At 40.4% G+C, this 13,771-nt stretch overlaps 1 pseudogene; it reads right to left on the reverse strand.

The window, feature by feature from the left end:
* Nucleotides 1–8,801: 8,801 nt before the first annotated feature.
* On the reverse strand, nucleotides 8,802–9,583 carry LOC110286302 (large ribosomal subunit protein uL10m pseudogene; annotated as a pseudogene).
* Nucleotides 9,584–13,771: the final 4,188 nt, after the last annotated feature.

Consider the following 13,771-nt stretch of genomic DNA (forward strand, 5'->3'; position numbering starts at 1 on the left):
AGCATCCATTTCTGTGTTTGCTAGGCCCCGGCCTAGTCTCACAAGAGACAGCAATATCAGGGTCCTTTCAGCAAACGCTTGCTAGTGTATGCAATGGTGTCATCGTTTGGAGGCTAATTATGGGATGGATCCCTGGATATCGCAGTCTCTAGATGGTCCATCCTTTTGTCTCAGCTCCAAACTTTGTCTCAGTCCCAGCTCCCCTAAAGAAATAGAAGTCAGTAATTGTCTCCCAACCAAAAAAAGCCTAGGACCAGATGGGTATGTGCAGAGTTCTTACAGACCTTCAAAGAAGACCTAATTCCAACTCTCCTCAAATGATTCCACAAAATAGAAACAGAAACTCTACCCAATTGATTCTATGAAGCCACAATTACTCTGATAGTTAAACGCACAAAGATCCAACAAACAAAGAGAACTTCAGACCAATGTTCCTTATGAATATCAATGCAAAAATACTCAATAAAATCCTAGCCAAACTGAATCCAAGAACACATCAAAATGATCATCCATCATGACCAAGTAGTCTTCATCCCAGGGATGCAGGGATGGTTTAATATACGGAAATCTGTCAACTTAATCCACTATATAAACAAACTCAAAGACAAAAATCACATGATCATCTCATTAGATGCTGAGAAAGCACTTGAAAAATTCCAACACCCCTTCATGATAAAAGTCCTGAAAAGATCAGGAATTCAAGGCCCATCCCTAAGCATAATAAAAGCAATCTACAGCAAACAAGTAGCAATCTCCATCAAAGTAAATGGAGAGAAGCTAGAAGCAATTCCACTAAAATCAGGGACTAGACAAGGCTAGTCACTTTCTCCCGACCTATTCAATATAGTACTTGAAGTCCTAGCCAGAGCAATTCGAAAACAAAAGGACATCAAGGGGATACAAATTGGAAAGGAAGAAGTCAAAATATCATTATTTGCAGATGATAAGGTGACCCTAAAAGTTCCACCAGAGAACTCCTAAACCTGATAAACAGCTTCAGTGCAGTAGCTGGATATAAAATTAACTCAAATCAGTGGCCTTTCTGTACACAAAGGATAAACAGGCTGAGAAAGAAATTAGGGAAACAACACCCTTCACAATAGTGACAAATAATATAAAATATCTTGGTGTGACCCTAACTAAGGAATTGGAAGATCTGTATGACAAGAACTTCAAGTCTCTGAAGAAAGAAATTGAAGATCTCAGAAGATGAAAAGACCTCCCATGCTCATGGATTGGCAGGAATAATATAGTAAAAAATGGCTATCCTGACAAGAGCAATCTACAAATTCAATGAAATCCCCATCAAAATTCCAACTCAATTCTTCACTGAGTTAGAAAGGTCAATTTGAAATTCATCTGGAATAACAAAAATCCTAGAATAGCAAAAATTATTCTCAACAATAAAAGAACCTCTAGGGGAATTACCATGCCTGACCTCCAGATGTACTAAAGAGTAATTGTGATAAAAACTGCATGGTACAGGTACAGAAACAGACAGGTAGATCAGTGGAATAGAACTGAAGGCTCGCCGGGCGTGGTGGCGCACGCCTTTAATCCCAGCACTTGGGAGGCAGAGGCAGGCGGATTTCTGAGTTCGAGGCCAGCCTGGTCTACAAAGTGAGTTCCAGGACAGCCAGGACTATACAGAGAAACCCTGTCTCGAAAAACCAAAAAAAAAAAAAAAAAAAAGAACTGAAGGCTCAGAAATGAACCTCACACCTATGGACACTTGATATTTGACAAGGGAGCTAAAGCCATCCAGTGGAAAAAAGACAGCATTTTCAACAAATGGTGCTGGCAAAACTGGAGGTTATCATGTAGAAGAATGCAATTTATCCATTCTTATCTCCTTGTACAAAACTCAAGTCTAAGTGGATCAAAGAACTCCACATAAAACCAGAGACAGTGAAACTTAAAGAGGAGAAAGTGGGGAAATGCCTCGAAGATATGGGCACAGGGTAAAAATTCCTAAACAGAACAGCAATGGCCTGTACTGTAAGATCAAGAATCTACAAATGGAACCTCATCAAATTTCAAAGCTTCTGTAGGGCAAAAGATACTGTCAATAAGACAAAAAGGCCACCAACAGATTCAGAAAGAATTTTTACCACTCCTAAATCTGATATGTGACTAATATCCAATATATTCAATGAGCTCAAGAAGCTGAACTCCAGAAATTCAAACAACCCTTTTTAAAAATGGAGTATAGTGCTAAACAAAGAATTTTCCACTGAGGAATAGGGAAAGGCTGAGAAGCACTTGAAAAAAATTTCAACATCTTTAATCATCAGGGAAATGCAAATCAAAACAACCCTGAGATTCCACCTCACACCAGTCAGAATGGCTAGTCTCAAAATTCAGGTGACAGCAGATGCTGGCGAGGATGTGGAGAAAGAATAACACTCCTCCATTGCTGGTAGGATTGCAAGCTTGTACAACCACTCTGGAAATCAGTCTGGCAGTTCCTCAGAAAACTGGACATAGTACTACCAGAAGATCCAGCAATTCCTCTCCTCAGCATATACCTAGAAGATGTTCCAACTGGTAATAAGAACACATGCTCCACTATGGTAAATTGATGGATCTGGAGGATATCATCCTGAGTGAAGTAACCCAATCATGAAGAACACACATGATGTGCACTCACTGATAAGTGGATATTATCCCAGAAGCTCAGAATCCTTTTCAGAATTGGGAACAAAATACCCATGTAAGGAGTTACAGAGACAAATTTCAGAGCAGAGTCTGAAGGAACCCCTATACAGAGAGTGCTGCACTTTGGGATCCTTCCCATAAACAACCACCAAACCCAGACACTATGGCAGATCTGAACAAGAGCCTGGTATAACTGTCTCCTGAGGGCTTTTGCCAGTGCCTGGCAAATATAGAGGTGGATGCTCACAATCATCCATTGGATGGAACACAAGGTCCCCAATGAAGGAGCTAGAGAAAATACCCATGGATCTGAAGGGGTCTGAAGCCCCGCAGGAGGAAAATAAATATGAACTAACCAGTACCCCCAAGAGCTCCTTGGAACTATACCACCAATCAAAGAAAACACATGGTGGAACTTGTGGCTCTAGCTGTTGTATGTAGCTGAGGATGTGCTAGTCAGTCATCTATGGGAGGAGAGGCCCTAAGTCCTGTGAAGGTTCTATACTCCAGTATGGGGGAAGGCCAATACCAGGAATGGGAGTGAAAGGGTTAGGGTTTTTTTTTTTTTTTTTTTTTTTGGGAGGGGAAACTAGGAAAGGGGATACCATTTAAAATGTAAATAAAGAAAATATCTAATAAAAATGATGACTTCATGAATTTTGCAGGCAAATAGATGGAAGTAGAAAATATCATCCTGAGTGAGGTAACGCAGACCCAAAAGTACATACATGTACTTATTGATAAGTTAATATTAGCCCAAAAGCTCAGAATACCCACAATACAACTCAGAGACCATATGAAGCTTAACAAGTAGGATTGCCAAAATGTGGATGCTTCAAACCCACTTAGAATAATCACAGGAGGCAGAGGGAAGCAGGGATCTGGGTGGTAGAGGGGAGGGGCAGCAAAATAACAGGGCAGGATCAGGTATTAAAAGAGACAGGAGTGAAGTCCATAGGGCCAGTAGAAAGAATAAAAAAAGTAGCAGTGTGGTGTAGGGAACTTGGGAACCACTAGAATGTCCCAGATGCCAGGGATGCAAGAGGCTCTCAGGACCTAATTGGGATGTTGTTAGCTGAAATACTCAACATCATGATGATAGAACCTTAAGAGATCACCTCCAGTAGATAGACACGGCCCCAGTGGAAGAATGGGTCTGCCCTCACATCTAAAATTTTTTTTTAATTTTTTAATATTTTTATTATGTATTTTCCTCAATTACATTTCTAATGCTATCCCAAAAGTCCCCCATACCCCCCCCCCACTTCCCTACCCACCCATTCCCATTCTTTTGGCCCTGGCATTCCCCTGTATTGGGGCATATAAAGTTTGCAAGTCCAATGGGCCTCTCTTTCCAGTGATGGCCAACTAGGCCATCTTTTGATACATATGCAGCTAGAGACAAGAGCTCCTGGGTACTGGTTAGTTCATCATGTTGTTCCCCCTATAGGGTTGCAGATCCCTTTAACTCCTTGGGTACTTTCTCTAGCTTCTCCATTGGGAGCCCTGTGGTCCATCCAATAGCTGACTGTGAGCATCCACTTCTGTGTATCCTAGGCCCCAGCATAGTCTCACAAGAGACAGCTATATCTGGGTCCTTTCAGCAAAATCTTGCTAGTGTATGCAATGGTGTTAGCGTTTGGAAGCTGATTATGGGATGGATCCCTGGATATGGCAGTCTCTAGATGGTCCATCCTTTCATCACAGCTCCAAACTTTGTCTCTGTAACTCCTTCCATGGGTGCATGAAACTCAAGAAGAATGAAGACCAAAGTGTGGACACTATGCCCTTTCTTAGAATTGGGAACTAAAATTTTTTAATCCAGAATTGTCCCTGTCTAAAGGAAACACAGAGACAAAAATGGAGAAGAGGCTGAAGGAAATGCCAGCCAGAGACCACCCCACTCTCTGATCCATTCCATCTGCAGACACCAAACATTATTGCTGATGCCAAGAGGTGCTTGCAGACAGCCTGGTATGGTTATCCTCTGAGAGGCTCTTCCTAAAAGCTGACTCAGACAGATTCAGATACCCACGGCCAAACTGTGAATAGAGCTTGGGACCTCTTATGGAAGAGTGGGGAGAAGGTGTGAGGGCCCTGAAGGAGATAGGTACTCCACAAGAGGACCAACTGTGTCAACTAACCTGGACCCTTGAGGCTCTCAGAGACTGAACCATCAACCAAAGAACATTCATTGGCTGGACCTATACCCTCCTTGCACATATGTGGCAGATGTGCATCTTTGTCTTCTTGTATTTTCCCCCACAACTGGAGCAGGGGTTATCCATAAACCTGATGCCTGCCTGTCTATAGAATCCATTCCCCTAACTTGGCTGACTTGTCTGGCCTCAATGGGAGAAGATGCACCTAGCCTGCAAGGGACATGATGTGCCAGGGTGGGAAGATACCCGGGAGTGGCATGCTCCACTCAGAGGAAAGGGGGAGGTAATTTGAGAGGAGGGACTGTGGGAAGATGGACAGCGATCAGGATGTAAAGTGAATAATTAAATAAACAAATAAGCAAATAAATGAATACATAAAATATAGGGTATTCAGATATAGAAGAATGAAATAAGATCCATCTCATTCACCCTTTACAAAAGTAAATTTAAAGTGTTTGGAAACCTGAATTTAAACACTGAAATGCTGAAACTGTTCAATGAAAACCTAGGAGTAGTACTTGAAGATTCAAGCATATGCAGGAACTTCAAGAACAAGACTCCAACAGTAAAGGAAACAGTCTCTTGAATTAACAATGGAGTTATGTGAAACTAAAATGTTTATGCACAGCAAATAAAACTGTCAGCACAACAAACACACAGCCTATAGCTTAGGAGGCAACTATTTCTCAACTCTTGTTGAGAAAGATGATTCATATCTATAATCTATAAACATCTGTAAAACTGAAACACCAAAAAGTCCCTGCCACATAAAAATAGGATAATAAACTGAAAAGACAATTCTCAAAGAAACACAAATAGACAACAGGTGTTTTTTAAAGTGTTGATCATGCTGCATGCACTATTAGGAAAACGCAAACTCAAACTGCTTGAGATTGAGTCTCACCTTAGTAAAAATCTATGTATATACTCATGATTACAATCCAGTCCATGGCAAGTGGAGGCAAGACCACTAGAGTTCAAGGGCAATGTTAGCTATAATGCATGTTAGAAAACAACTTGAACTACATGAAACTGTCTCATGAAACAATCAACTAGTAATCAAACAAAAAACAGAAACAACAATAACAACAACAGCAGCAACACAAAAATAACAAAACAGCTATTGAAGATGTAAGGACAATGGAACCCCTTCTTATTCAGGGCTGGTGAGAATATAAAATTATGCAGCCATTATGAAACTCAGTATGTTTTGTTCTTTACAAATAAGAACTACTATATGATCCAGCTATATCCCTACAAGACACATATATAAATGACCCTATCCTGCCACAGTAATGCCATAATATCTCTGTTGATTGCTGCTCTATTCAAAATCGAAGTGGAGCCAGCCTAGATAGCAACCAACAGATGAATGTAGTTTAGATTTTATAATTAAACAGATGAATGAATAATTAAAATATGGGTCTATGTAAACAAGGTTATAGAACCAAAAAGGGGAAAAGATATGTTGAGAAAGGTGACCAATGGAGCAAATATGACATGATAGTATCAGGGTTGGGAGGATATATGGAGCATGCTAATGGGAGACAATGGGAGATCAGCACAAATGATGTTTGAAAATGTCTGAAACACAATACTTTCTATGCTAAGTGAAAATTGAATTGGCATTTATAGATTTCCATGTTTTATCTTATATTACAGTGTCTCCATCTCCTCTCTTTTTCTTATCTATCAAATATCTAGAAGATCTGGAAAATATTTACCAAGTCTAATGTTTTTATAAGTCTGATATAAATCCTTCATGTAACTTGGATTTAAAATGTGTATATCTCAGGTAGTGCCAGCCACTTGTTAAGGATCAGAGCATCAAGTAAACAACAAAATATATTTTTCAGTACTTAATGATCCTTCACTGATCCTGTTTCCCATGGCAATATCTTCTTAACTGATCTCTTAAGTCCTGGTTCTATATGACCACTCCCAGTTGAGTTCTCTCTTTCCCATGGTAATCACTCTTACACCTGTCTAGTTTTCTGACGGTCTCCCTTACCGAATTAGACACTGCAAGCTGACATGGAATGTATGCTTTATCAGACTTCTGAGGGCTGAACAGTGCTTGACAGACAGGAATCTCAGGGTGCATTTTTCAGACCCGAATCAAATTTACTGTACCTTTCAACTACATCTTCCTCCTACATTCATCCAACGTCTCTTGGCAATCAGAATCGTAAGCCCTGAAAAGTCATTTTGCATGTAGGTGAGTGAAAACAAAACTTTGATCAATCCCTCAAAGTACTGAAACCCTTGTGCTGGGGCCAGGTTGAGTGTATCTTAAAGTGCCCTGAATTTAAGGTCACAATATGGGCAGACAGGACTGCTGTTAAGGGCTTCTGATGAAAGGCCCTTCCTCCCAGGTGTCAATGATGATGAACAGGCACATTTTCTGCATTTGGATTTTTATTTCTATTACTTCATCTGAGGGTCACTTTACCACTTAGCACTTTATTTATTATTTAGTTATTTGAGTTTTAGAAGCATGTCCTCTGCCTTAAAAGCTTGGGGGAAGATGTCCAATGAAAATGTATCATTAATTAAAGACACTTAAAATGATGAGCAGAAATCCCAATAAACAAGAAAAGCAAAAGTGGCAAAAATAACTGCTTCATGTACTGTGTGCAAAATTAGTCTCACAATTTCTGGTCATGGGTCTTTTATGGAGCTCCTCCTGTTTTCATAGTTCTTTAAGGCAAAAAGAAATCACACAATGATGTCTGGCACCTCTGATGTCCTTAATGGGAACCAAAGCAATGATACAGGAATTAATGCAGCACATTTCCCCCTTTACTTTGTGACGAGAATATGGTTCTAAGCCTCTGTCAAGGATTTCCACAGTTCATGGCAGCTATCTTGATTAAGGTCCTTTCTGTTCTCTAGGGTGAGGACAAAGAGATGGGCCTCCAAAAGAGTGACAATTAGGAGGTTAAAAGAAACTTAACAACTTGGCCCAGGGCAGTTCTCTGAAAAGACTGTGTCCTCTTCCCAATCTTGTTGATTGTATTAATCTCATGAACACTCTTTACATACCTACTGTAGTTTCTATGTTGGCCTATCCATAGACTGTAGCTTTATGACAGCTCTCTCTAGAGTCCTTCCCTTGTTTCTTCAGTTAGGATGTACTTTCCTGCAGGGAGAAGAACCTACTCATGGCTATTCCATTAGCTGGGAGGCACATATTGTGTGCTCATGAATATTGTTAAACTTTAGTAGCTTTAATAGAGCAATGAATGTCTGCAGTGGCAAGATATCAGAAATGCTGTGCTTCAGTGAAAAGCATTATGCTTTTTTTTCAATAAAATTTATTTTATTTTTATCACGAAGCAGGTTCTCTATTCTTTCCACAGCACAGCACACCTGAAGGGTGGAAAACCAACGTCTGAGCCCACCAGGATTCACTCCTGGGTAACTTTATGGAGAAGTTCTACTTTGAGAATTTGAGGCTTCAGAGAACCAAATTTGAGACCTTATCCAGAACTCAAACTTCTCTGCTGTTTCCTGAATGGTGAGGACTAAAGGAGTTGGCACATGTGTCTGTAAAGTGCTGGCACAAGACCCAGCAGGTGCCATTCACAAGTCTTCTTAACTGGTCCACAATGGCATGAACACTGAGAAGGTGGACTGGGAAAACACAGAGCACAAGGTAGTGGGTGAGGAGGCTGGGCAAGACAGTCTCCATCCTCTCTGCCTTGTGCAGGGAGAACTGAAGGAGACTGTTCCTATTGGGTCCCTAGTTGGAACAACTAAAGACAGTGATCAGTGAAACCAAGGACAATGGGCAGCCTCATTCTGGAATGGAATTTCTCTGTATTATGAAGTGGCCTATCCCCAAGAGGTCATTGTAAATTAGAGCCAAGTCACTCAAGGCCACTCCCCACTCCAAATTCTTTTAGATCTCTTCCAGACAACAAGACAGACAACAGGGTCAGAGAGTGTTTATGGGCAGAGCTGAGTAAAACAGGCCAGCTAGGAATCTGGAGCAGGGTCAGGAGGATGTAACTTCTTATTGACTGACATGGAAAATCTCCCTCGTTTTGCTGTTTGACATACTGATCCAACAGGGAAGTCAGCTGGACAGGCTGGTGCTGGACCAGGTAGCAGGTGAGTAAGCCCTCCTGCCAGATCCCCCTGTAGCTGGTTCAGGCTGGGCAGCTTGCCATAGTCTACTAGTCCCTGCCTCCTGAGGTTGGTGTCATCAAAGCAGCCACCCAGCAGCGGCAGGAAAGGAATACTCTTTAAGACCCGCACCATTTCCTTGATCTTGGGCTCCTCACTGATCAGCAGCAGATTGTGTCCAACAAAAAGAGGTAGCAGGTTTTGGTATTTGGAATCTTCTAGAAAAGGCTTTAGGACCTGGCTGGGAAAGACTTTTATGAAAATCTTGTGTTTCCGTAGCTGGTGTCTCAGGAGAAGCTTGTCCTCTGCACTCAAGGCAGACAGCTATCATTTGGTTGTCCCCCCAAAACTGCTCCTACATCTTGATACAGGAGCCAGACATGACCTGACTTCTCCTTGGGGGGCTTGGGAGGAGATGGCAGGCATCTCGGGTTGATGGCAGGTTTGGGAGGAATATACTCAGGTATAGCCATTAGCTTCTCCCACTGGAAGTGTATGACTTTCTAAAGGCAGGTCACAGCCTTGGAGCCATGGCACACAGTCTGGAGGGTGGGAAGCCAAGTGGCCCGGGGCAGGAGAGGTCCTCAAATTATCCCAGCCACCACTGCAGCTATCTCTACGGGAAGTAGCATTGTGCTTTTTATTCTTTTTTTTCCCATTGTTTGTCTCCCACACCTACCTCAGATCTTCCACTTTTCCATTTCTGCCTCACTCCCTCATTTGTTTTCACTCTTCACAAGTGTATTACTTCTCTAATTGTTCTGAAAAAAATAGTGTTCTGACAACAATCACCTCAAGGAATGAAGGGAGGGAGGGAGGGAGGGAGCAAGGGAAGAAAGAAGGAAGGAAGAATGGATTTTTGCTCAGTTTGAGGGTAGAATCCATAATGGTTGGGATGCCATGACGTCAAGAGCTTGAGGAAGTGTGTCATGCTATATCTATAATCAGGAAGCCTGCAGAAGAAATGCTAATACTCCGTCCATTTATTTCCCTTATTTATAATGGCACCTTTACTTCTTGGTTTTACAAACATAGAAGGATGCTGAAAAGGTTGTTTCCAAGAAGATTGTAGGTCTTGTCAAGTTGACAATAAATGTTACGCAAGTTCATGTAACATAGGCCAAAATAAAAAGATCTATGTCTCAAGCCTTGTCTTTTACAAATACCCACAGAAATGAATTTCCAGTTCTCTCTGGTCAAATTATTTGGGTATATGTCTTTTTACCACCTACATTTTAATATGTTACTCTTCTTACGGGCCAAAGGGGAAACACATGCTAAATGATGAGGCTTTTAAAAATATACCACAAAATAATACCTAAAAATAATATTTTTCTATTCTTTGTACTGTAAGTGTAAATATTTTCTCCAGTCAATTCTTTCTTTAAATATATAATTTGAAGATATATCTTCCAAGGCACATCCATAGAATAAACATGATACTTGTGTTTCATTTAAGTATTCCCTATAATTTTAAGTAACACTTCTTGTAATTGGGAATAGATTAAATTAGATGAAATACAAGAATTAGTTTGATTTTTTGTTTTGTATTTTTCCTATGTATGTATGTATGTATGTATGTATGTATGTATGTATGTGTGTGTGTATGTATTTACTTACTTACTTATTCACTTTACAGCCTGATTTTCAGCCCCCTCCCTCCTCTCCTCCCAGTCCCATCTTCATGCCTACTTCCTCATTCTCTCATTCTCCTGTACCCTGTTCCTCAGAGAATGGGAGGCTCCTGAAGGGTACAAACACACCCTGATATATCAAGTCACAGGACTACGTGCATCCTCTTCCACTGAGGCTAGGCAAGGCAGCCCATGTAAGGGGAGGAGATCCACAGGTAGGCAACAGAGTGAGAGATAGCCCCACACTCCAATTGTTCGGGACTCACATGATGAAAAAGCTGCATATCAGCTACATCTGTGTATTAGGCCTAGGTCCAGTCCATGAATGTTGTTTTATTGTTTGTTCAGTCTGTGAGTTCCTATGGGCCCAAGTCTTTTGGTGTACTTCAATACACACACACACACACACACACACACACACACACACACACACGCAAGAGTTAATTCTTAATAAGTATACATCTAATGAAATATACAATATTCAGAAAAGAAAATGAATATATGAGAAATATTAATGTATATTTAATGATTGCTCAATATTTGTTGAGATCAAGAAATATTGCTTGCTTTGAAAGCACACATACTAAAATGGAATTATATTTAGGGAAGACTAGTGACGGTTCTCTTCTTGGCAGCTTCCATAACATGTTTGAATACTCAGAAAGGAAACTTGCAGGACATTTCCAGCTGGATTCATGAGTCCAGCATGAGTGTGGTGCTCCAGCAATAGAATCTTACCTTCAAGTTCTACAATGCAAACAAGGTAAGGTCTATTGTTTTTATTATTAGGGGAGTCTCGTGTATTCTGCTGGTCAACAATCTGAGCGATGTTTTCATGTCTGACACTGGGATTTTTGTTAGATATCTCATGGCTCACGGAGCAGCACACACCATGGCTCACAACGGAGTACACACCAGGTGACACAATTTTCTCTCTGCGTCTTTCTCTCTCTTTTGTCTGTCTCTGTCTGTCTCTGTCTCTGTCTCTGTCTCTGTCTGTCTGTCTGTCTGTCTGTCTTGGTCTGTCTGTCTGTCTGTCTGTCTGTCTGTCTGTCTGTCTCTCTCTCTCTGTGTTTATGTGTGTGCACTGGCTGGTTTTGTGTCAACTTGATATAAGCTAGAATCATAGGAGAGGACGGAGCCTCCATTGAGGAAATGCCTCCATAAGATCTAGCTGTAAGGCATTTTCTGAATTAGTGATCAGTGGAGGAGGGCCTAACCCATTGTGGGTGATACCATTCCTGGGCTGGTGCTCCTAGGTTCAATAAGAGAGTAAGCTGAGCAAGCCAGCAAATAACACTACTCCTACTTCCAGTGTCAGCTTTTACCCCCAGATTCCTAATCTTTTTGAGTTCATGTCCTGACTTCCTTTGGTGATAAACAGAAATTTGGAATAAAACTTTTCCTCCCTAACTTGGATTTTGGTCATGTTGCTTCACTGCAACAATAGAAAACCTTACTAAGACGCACTCTCTGTTTATAAGATGTATACATGTGTGTGTGTGTGTGTGTGTGTGTGTGTGTGTGTGCGCACACATGTGCCTGTGTGTGTGAGCACTTGTATATGCATACATAAAAATACATGTGTTTTGTTTATTTTAAAGTAAGCTCAACTTCTCCATGCTCAGTGAGTTGTGCAAGTGTTGTCTTCAGCAATAGGGCCCTGCTGTCATGTGAGGAGAACAATCTATATTCTTAGCAACAGCCTGAGGTATTTATCAATCTCCTTTGGACTCCTTTGGCGAACATCTAATTAAATGTAATCCAATTTTGGCAATGTAAGCTTCTTTTGGTGAAGAGAGATGGCCATTCAGGGCTTTGTGTTCCTCATTGTTAGCAATTTCATTTAGATTACATTCATATAGGATTATATTTGGGGGTTTTATACTACAGCTCAAAGGACCCTTAATTTTAACTGTCTCTCCCAATAATCTGTTACTCATCTAACTCTCTCCATCTCCTCCTCACTTTATTCTCATGTTTCATCTTACCCATCCATCCATATCTATCCTAGATACCTTTTAAAATATGATATATATGCCTTCTATCCTTTACTCTATATATAAGCTATGAAATTCTATGAAGTGTAGCTTGGTTATCATTGACTTTATAGTGAATACCCACTTATAAGTGAATACAAACCATCTTTGTCTTTCTGTGTCTGGGATATCTCTTGCAGAATTATTTTTTTCTAGTTCCACCCATTTTTCCTGAAATTTTCATAATATCATTTTTAAACAACATAATAATACTCCATTGTGTAAATGTATCATATCATATCACATCACATCATATCTATCTATCTATCTATCTATCTATCTATCTATCTATCTTTCATTATTCTGTTGTGGGACCTCTGAATGGTTTCTAATTCTGGCATTATGAATAGAGCACCAATGAGCAGTGTTATTCAAATGTGTCTCTGGGGTAGCATGATGTGTCCTTTGGATATATGCCCAAGAGTGGTGTAGCTGGATCTTGAGATGTATCTATTCCCAGCTTCCTGAAGAACCAAGACACTGCCTTTTATAGTGTCTGTAAAGGTTTGTACTCCCACCAGCAACATTACCCTTAGTCCACATACTTAAGAGGATGGTTTATTGATTTCTAGCCATTCAATTTTGATAGTTTTAAGATGAAATCTCAAAGTATGTTTTGCATTTCCCTGATGGTTGATCATGTTGAACATTTCCTTAAGTATTTCTCAGACATGTGAGTTTCCTCTTTTGGGAATTCTCTGTTTAGAAGTGTACCCCATTTCTTAATTGAGTTATTTCTCTTTTAGGTATCTAACTTTTTGAGTTCTTTGTATACTTTGGATTTTAGCCCATGTAGTTGGTAAAAACCTTTTCCCATTTGGTAGGCTTCAGCTTTGTCTATATGGCAGTGTCTTTCCTGTGCAGTAGCTTTTTAATTTTATATGTTCTTATTTATTAATGGTTTATCATATAGCCTGCGCTAATGATCACCTGTTTAGAGTAACTCTTGTGCCAGAGATATTTCCCACATTCTCTTGTATGAGAGTTAGTGTATCTGGTTTTATATTGAGGCCTATGACTCATTAATAGTTGAGTTGTATGCCAAGTGATATGTATGGGCCCATTTGCATTGTTTTAAATGCAGCCAACCAGTTGGACAAGCACCATTAATTGAAGATGCCCTTTTTCCAGAGTTGAAGGTGCTGCC

The sequence above is a fragment of the Mus caroli genome, unplaced genomic scaffold (genome assembly GCF_978045245.1).
Source record: "Mus caroli unplaced genomic scaffold, Mus_caroli_1 scaffold_5, whole genome shotgun sequence".
Taxonomy (NCBI): Eukaryota; Metazoa; Chordata; class Mammalia; order Rodentia; family Muridae; genus Mus; species Mus caroli.